The 7,990-nt window shown below is 39.5% G+C and overlaps 1 pseudogene; it reads left to right on the top strand.

Annotated features, from left to right (window-relative positions):
- The first annotated feature begins 5,382 nt into the window (after nt 1-5,382).
- LOC111156152 lies at nt 5,383-6,876 on the top strand (annotated as a pseudogene).
- The last annotated feature ends 1,114 nt before the right edge of the window (nt 6,877-7,990 follow it).

Below are 7,990 nucleotides of genomic sequence, written 5' to 3'. Positions count from 1 at the left end.
CCCCTCTCAAAAACAAACAAACAAAATATCATGGTGACATTTCTTGGTAAGGCCCCAACATTCTTAAAGTATAAGAGAATACAATAGTAACTTATCCAGAAAGGGAATGTGCACTCTTCCAGTGATCCTTGACCTCATTTGTGACTGTTTCCTCCTTCCCTGAATGCTTATTATCCCCATGACCCCAAAGGAGAAATGATTCATCCCCTCAAAGATGAACTTTTCAGGGCATTTATTATTTGAGATTTGGTTGACTCACACATACAATGGAATGTTTTGTTTTTCTTCCTTTGATTTGTTTTATTCAGAGGTTCCTGATCATAATCTTTTTCACCTCCCATGACTCACATGCTTTTCCTTAGGAAGAAATGCTCTTCCTCAAACACCACTTCCTTGATGAGCACCCATGTGTCCTTGAAGTCCAAGTTAATAAGAAACCTCCTCTGAGAAGTTTTCAGGCTCATTGGATTTTCTTTTTAACATTTTACTTATTCATTTGAAAGAGACAGAGAAAGCACAAGCAGGAGCAGAGGGAGAGAGAGAAGCAGATCGCTCACTGAGCTGGGAGCCCGACATGGTGCTGAACCCCAGGACCTGGAGATCATGACCTGAAACAAAGGCAGACGCTTAATCATCTGAGCCACGCAGGTGCCTCTCTCATTGGACTGATCACACGTATCAGGGTGTCTTGACACAGGCATCTATTGTTCACTTACTCCACTATATTGCAGTATTTTCACATTCACAGAGGAGAGAAATATGTGCTCTTCTACTTACTACACCACCTCTCTTCTTTCAGGGAGAAAATTTCTTTCACCTCTGTATTAACTGCACATAAAACAGTGAGTGTCATGTACTAACAGTTCCCCAATTAGTTTTTCTTCAATGTTGATTATTTAATTCCAAATTCTAAAATGTAATCTATTACCTTACTAGAGGAGCTGAGACTCAGACTTAGGTCTGTGTCTAAAGCCTAAGATAATTCCCTTTCAATATGCTGTTTATCTGTTCACTAAACCTCATTTTTTTTTTCAGCTTCTTGACCATACAGCTAGACTTCATTTCCCAACAATACGTAAGTAGAAGTGAAATATGGCACTTTAGGGCCTGGTCCCTAAAAATTTTCTACCACTTACTTCTTCTCCTTTTTTCTGGCTAGATTCAGTAGAGGAATCCAAAACCCTAGAAAATGGCAGAGCCATGAGATAGGTCCCTAAGTCACCACTTGGAGGAGACCAGATATACCCAAGAAGAACCACTGTGAGAGCAAGACATACTTTTATATATCTTTAAGCTCTTATTTGAAGCTTTTGTTCATCAACTTGCCCACTCGATGCACTTCCAGAATTGTAATTTTCATACTTTTGTTCCTGAATTTTTAAAAGATACACACACACACACACACACACACACTATGGAAATTTAGAGACAGAAAAGGAATAAAGAAGAGAAATAATCCTCACCATTCAAAGATAAACACTATTTTATTTTTGTTTACATCTTCAGTTTTTTTTCTGAGGGGTCCAGGGGGATGACAGGTGCGGATATAGTAAAGAGAACAGAGATCTTATTTGAAAGATAGAAGTAGAGGTTTTCTTAGAGAAGAGAACTATTTTTGCTCCTTAATGGATTATTTCACTGTGAAGTGATGACCCCCAGTTTATAGCACGGAAAGAAGAAAAATGAAAAATTTTATTCCTTTGCATAATAAGTAAAAGAATTTTGAGATTCCCTGGGCAATGTAGCAGCTTAAGAGAGGAGTGAAGGAGCCAGGAGCAAGAGAGAATAAAAGGAGGCTAGTGAGAAAGGGAAAGTTTCCATCAGGATAGGATAACACCAGGACCTGGAACAGCAATACCCCTGAGAAGTTCCCAGCATTGGGAATTCCCGAGACACACTGAAGAACAAGAATGTCTACTATTCACGCTTACATTATTGCCACATTGTGTCTTGCTAGCCTAGAATGCAAACCCCTTTCTATCCCAGAATATAACCCCGTTAGACCCCTGGAAGTTTAAAAAAGTCTCATCTACATGAATGCATGTATGAGTTGTGTTTTAAGAAAATTAAGGGAAATGGCAAGATGTAAGATACAATAGAAATTACAGTCTGAGGAAGCAGGACATCAGAGGAAGAGAGAACTAGGAGAAACATAGGGTTCTTCCCTCCTACATAACATGTCATATACATTTGCTCAATCTTTAATGTCCCTGAAAACATGCTTTCTAATGGCCAAATGCCATTCCAGTGTATGACCACACCATTGTCTTAACTTTGCCCCATTTGGTGTGCTTAGATTGTTTCCAGTTCCCCACTATTACACATAGTTCCTCAATAAACATCCTCTTACATAAAATTTGGGTTCCAATCCATTATTTCCTGACTTAGTCAAGGCTCCTTTTGTTGTAATGAACAAAAATCCACTCAAATCTGCTTAGGTTCATTTGTAATGAATAAAAATCCACTCAAATCTGTTAAGAAGTGCAACTTAACATAAGGATCCAGGATTACTGCACAAAACCATAACCTCGTGTAATCAGCCTGAGAAACAGGGGAGCTGTAAAATCACCAGCAACTGAATCTCAGTGCTTCTTCCCAAGGACACCCATTGTCACATATCTCTGTCTCTATATGCACATATGAGAGAGAGAATTTACTATTACTATTAATATTACATAAACTACAAAAGATATACAGCAGGTTCTACTCCATTCCTTCTAAGAAATTGCTAGATGTCCTATAACAATGACAAGGCTACTTTCCTTACAAGTCCTATGTCCTATACTTTTTAGGTCTCTTTTTCTCATATATATTCTTATTCCATGTGTTTACCAGCATACGTGGTAAGGGAGAGTCAAGCTAATTAAAATGGCTGTTATCGACTCTAAAAATGTGCCAGTATGGCTCTAGATCAGTCTCTCTTCAGGATGGGATAGGGTATCTCTCTCTCGCTTACACGTCGTACCTTTCACTAGACCTGCATTTTATTTAGAATGGCCCAGAGACTGCCAGAGTGATTGTGATTCTGCTTTCAGGTTAAGATATCCTGTAACACTGCTGAGTGATTCATAAACCTATCGGCAAGCGGCATTAACCCATTTTATTTCCTAACTGTAGTGTCTGAAATTGTTCACCAGTTTTCTATGTACAGTAAGGCAGCATGCTAAAATGCTTTTTTCAGTTCTGTGTATCTGTAAAGAGCAGTGTGTTCTCTGATGGTTACCTGCGGTGGCACCTTGTATGAAAATAAAGGCTTCTTGCCATTAAAAAAAAAAAAAAAAAAAAAACTGACTTTGGGACCACATTCAGTCCTACTCATTCAAAGTTTACAAATTATAAAAATGGCTACTTAATACATGCACTCTATCTTTCTCACTTGAGTGCTCTGTCCTTCGAGAATGCTTACTACATTCTGTCTGCAAAAGGAGGCTTCTACAGTATAAGGGGTGGGGAAGGGACAGGGATCTGCATCTTCTCCATAATCCTTCACCTTTCCTGCCCTTGTAGCCATATTGGGATCTTGAACCTAGCAAGCATTTGACTTCATCCTTTTTCACTACTTTGGTTTTTCTATTCTTTTTGTGGCCCATGGAGGTGTCTGTCTTGTTTTTGAGTTAGTCATGTTCTTTCAGATATCTCCTTAAAAAATTATCTATCATTGATCTTTGACGCAGAGAAGATGTATCATAGCCTGGAAGTCCCCCCACTTAACGCTTCTCTTCCTTGTACCTATTGACTTCCTCTCCACCTAAAACATTCTAACATGGGGGTCTTCCCCCAGGGTCTAGAGAAGGAGGGCATGGGCTGGGAAGTACCACAAACTATGTGTCTACACATCCTTAGAATAAGTTCATAGAAGTGGAATTTCTGTCTCAAAGGTATGATAGTTACACATTTTGATATATATTGCAAAATTGTCCTCCAGAATACTTAAATCAAGTTATGCTTCTACTAGCAGTATGAGAGAGTAGTCAGCACTATGTATTCTCAGGAGCTATGATTTAAATTGGCGTTTATTCAACATTACATCTGGCAAGGTCAAAGTCCTGCATTACCTTCCCCATTCATCATCATAGGCATACTTCAGGGAAAACAATGTTGAGATAATAGCATGGCACTTCCTGGATGCCAATCAGAGTTCTCTTCCCATCAGTGTGCATCTTTGGACTACCTTCACATTCTTGCATGAATGCAACTGAGCATATGAGATGTGTAATATTGTGATTTATAATAAATATGTATTTGATCTTCAACCCTGTTTCTGGCACAAAGTTCCTTTTAAGACCTTTGAAATTTCCTGAATGATAAGAGCCACACAGGTGTTGATATTCATAACAAACCCCTTTTAACCATACCTGAGTTTATATTAAGTCACCTGAGGTGACTTTCAGAAGGCACATCAGGATGAGGGCTGGTTTCCAGGCGAACCAACCATGTGATTAGAGGGTTGGGACTTTTAGTCATACCTCCAAATCTCTGGAGACAGGGGAGAAGATCTGGGAAGTTGAATCACTTGCCAATGGTTGTTGATTTACTCAATCATGACTGTGCAATAAAGCCTCCATAAAAACCCAAAAGAACAGGGTTCAGAGAGCTTCTGAATTGGTGAACAGGTGGGGCTTCTGAAAGAGTTGCACACCCAGAGAGCATGGAATCTCCATACCCCTTTTTATATACCTTGCTCCATGCATCTCTTCTACCCAGCTGTTCCTGAGTCATATCATGTTATAACAAACTGGCTGTAGCAAGTAAAATGTTTCTTTTATTTCCTTAGCCTCTCTATCAAGTTAATTGAACCCAAGGAAAGCATCATGGGAACCTCTGATCTACAGCTTGTCAGTCAGAAGCATAGGTGATAACCTGGACTTGTGACTGGCATCTGAAGGGTCAGAGGAGAAGAGGGAGTCTTGTAGGACTGAGCCCTTAATTGTGGGGTCTGTTACTATCTCCAGGCAAATAGTATCAGAATCGAGTTAATTGCTTGGTAGTGTTGGAAAAAATATATATTGTATAGGATGTCTAGTTAGTATTACATAGAATCTATGGACTAAGCATTAGTATTTTAGTACAAATTTTACCAGGATATCTGATGCTAAATCTGGGTCACTTAACTTCCTAAAGGCATATAAGCATGTGCTTATTTTTATTATTTATTATTTATTGTTATTTATTACATATTTTATAAGTATTTATAATAAATAAGATTATTTATTATTATTTATTACTTCTGGACTAAGCACTAAGGCTTAAAAGAAATTTTATTAGAAAAAAATAAATGTTATTAGAATATACAATGTCATAGAATTGTCATAGAATATACAATGAATGAATACATAGAATGTCATAGAATATACAATAGCCCCACTGAAATTGATGGCAATGATGTCCTCACCAGATAAGAAAGCCTCACAGAAGCTTGGTTTCCAATTACATAACCTACTCAAGCTTCCCAAAGCACATAAATGGTGCATATACGAATGGTTCTACTCAAATATAGATAAGCACCTGTTTGAAGGCGATGATGACTTCTGTGTCTGTCAGGAGGAGTACTTTCCTAATTTAACAACAAGAAAGTTAACAAGAATAGAAAAATCAGGCAACTTATGGGAAAACCAAAGAGATGTTCTTGTGCATTTTTTGAGGAAGAGAGAGCAGCATTAAAACAGAAATGGCAGAAAATAAGACTCTTACAACAAACAAAAGTACAGATGTTTCCCAGTTTGAAGACCTCCCAGATGAAATCCCTTTGCCCCTGGTTATTGGAACCAAAGTTACAGCTCGATTATGTGGTGTTCATGACGGTCTCTTCACTGGACAAATAGTTGCTGTGGATACTTTTAATGCTACGTATAGAGTAACTTTTGATAGGGCAGGGCTTGGCACCCATACCATCCCTGACTATGAAGTTCTTAGTAATGAGCCTCATGAGACAATGCAAGTTGCTGCCTTTGGACAGAAACAGGGACCTTCCTGATTCTTTATGACTCCACCACGGTTCCATTATACTCCTCCTCTCCAGTCACCGATTATGGATGATGATCCTGTACTAGCAGTCACCTTGGAGAAGTAAGATTTCTGCCTCTGACACTGAAATGCTAGTTGGTTTTCCAGTACAATTCCTCATCCAAGTGACCAAGTTGTCAAAAATTCTCATAATTAAAAAGGAACATATCAAAAAATTAAGAGCAATGAACACAGAAGCAGAAAAATTGAAATCCTATCCCATGCCCATCAGCACTGAATTTCAGCAGAGACATGCAACCATCCTTCTGGAGCTTGAGCAACTCAATAAGGACCTCAACAAAGTTTTGCATGAAGTGCAGCAATACTGCTATGAGCCTTCTCCAGACCAGGGTGGGCAGGCTGTGGACCAGTCCAGAGACAGGAGATGGAGGTGTGAGGAGGAAGTCCAGGAGCTTGACTGGCAGCCAGCGCCTCCACTGGGTGGCCCCATGTTGAGAATGAAAATCTGACAGACTTAATCCCCAGCTCACTCCTATTTTATTACAAATTAAGTGTCTGGCAGAATGAGGAGAGCTGAATTCCTTTGAGTTCAAATCACTTACAGATTCATTAAATGATATCAAGAATACAACAGATGCTTCTAATATCAGTTGCTTTCAGAATAATGTAGAAATCCATGTTTCACATATTCAGAACGGCCTGAACCAGATGGGAAGCCTGCAGGCCTTCACCACCAAGGACACCAACAGAGACGAGAAACAGCCTTCCCTGTTGGAGCCACAAAGGACACTAGTATTCCTTCACCTCAGCTTCCATCACCAAATGACCCATGTGCTGGAAAACAAGAGAACTGTGGATCTCCAGCAAAGACACCGGAACATAATGTCATGTTCTTTGAACCACCACTGCTGACCGGCAGTCTGTTTATTTTTCTTCCTGTGATTCAGCTTCAGTAGCATCACTTATGTTACATGATTATTGGCAAGTATTTTTCACACAAAACTGTCTGAAGGTAAGATGCTTTCACGGAAGAGTGTGCAGACCCTTTATCAATATGCATGAATTGAGTCAACAGGCACAGACAGCTGTTTCTTTGGCCAGTGCCCTCAGACAAGTACCTACTGTGGGGAGCTGTGGTCTGAGGGCTGCAGTGCCAGCGGATTAGCTGCCCCCGTCCCCCAGGCTCTGGAAGAGAGCACCCTCCAGAGGCAGGAAGTTATTTGTGGAGGAAGCAACAGAACAGCCATGGGAGATGCATCCTTGACAAGTATGTGGGGTGGATACCTGAAGGGTGACATGGCTCTAGAAATCATTTTAATAATCATAAATATTTTAATTTCTCAAAATTTATAAAAGAAACTTTTTTGTTTGTTTGGCTGTTGAAAGAAAAGGAAGGAGCAGGAGAAAAATAAATTACTTGCAAAATGCTACATTTCAGCAAGTGGATTTAGCCTGACTTTTCCCATCAATTCAGGGCAAGAAGTGCTATTGTTATGAGACTCATTTAAAAAGACTGATAACACACTATTTTCATATTTTTTTTTATTTGCAGAACTTTTCAAGGAACTGATGGGAAAAAAAAAGAATATACAATGTCAAATTCAGGTGAAATGTCTTTCTTTTTATTAAATTTTTAAATTTTCTTATAAACATACAATGTATTATTAGCCCCAGGGGTACAGGTATGTGAATCGCCAGGTTTACACACTTCACAGCACTCACCATAGCACATACCCTCCCCAATGTCCATAACCCCATCACCCTCTCCTTACACCCCTCCCCCCGGCCCCCCTCAGTTTGTTTTGTGACATTAAGAGTCTCTTATGGTTTGTCTACCTCCCAATCCCATCTTGTTTCATTTATTCTTTTCTTACCCCCCAAACCCCCCCCATTGCATCTCCACTTCCTCATATCAGGGAGACCATATGATAGGTGTCTTACTCTGACTGACTTATTTCGCTAAGCATAATACCCTCTAGTTCCATCCACGTTGCTGCAAATGGCAAGATTTCATTTCTTTTGATGG

The sequence above is a fragment of the Enhydra lutris genome, unplaced genomic scaffold (assembly GCF_002288905.1).
Source record: "Enhydra lutris kenyoni isolate GAN:26980312 unplaced genomic scaffold, ASM228890v2 scaffoldscaffold3, whole genome shotgun sequence".
Lineage (NCBI taxonomy): Eukaryota > Metazoa > Chordata > Mammalia > Carnivora > Mustelidae > Enhydra > Enhydra lutris.
Note: the sequence above shows the minus strand (reverse complement) of the source record. Positions and strands in the feature narration are given on the sequence as shown.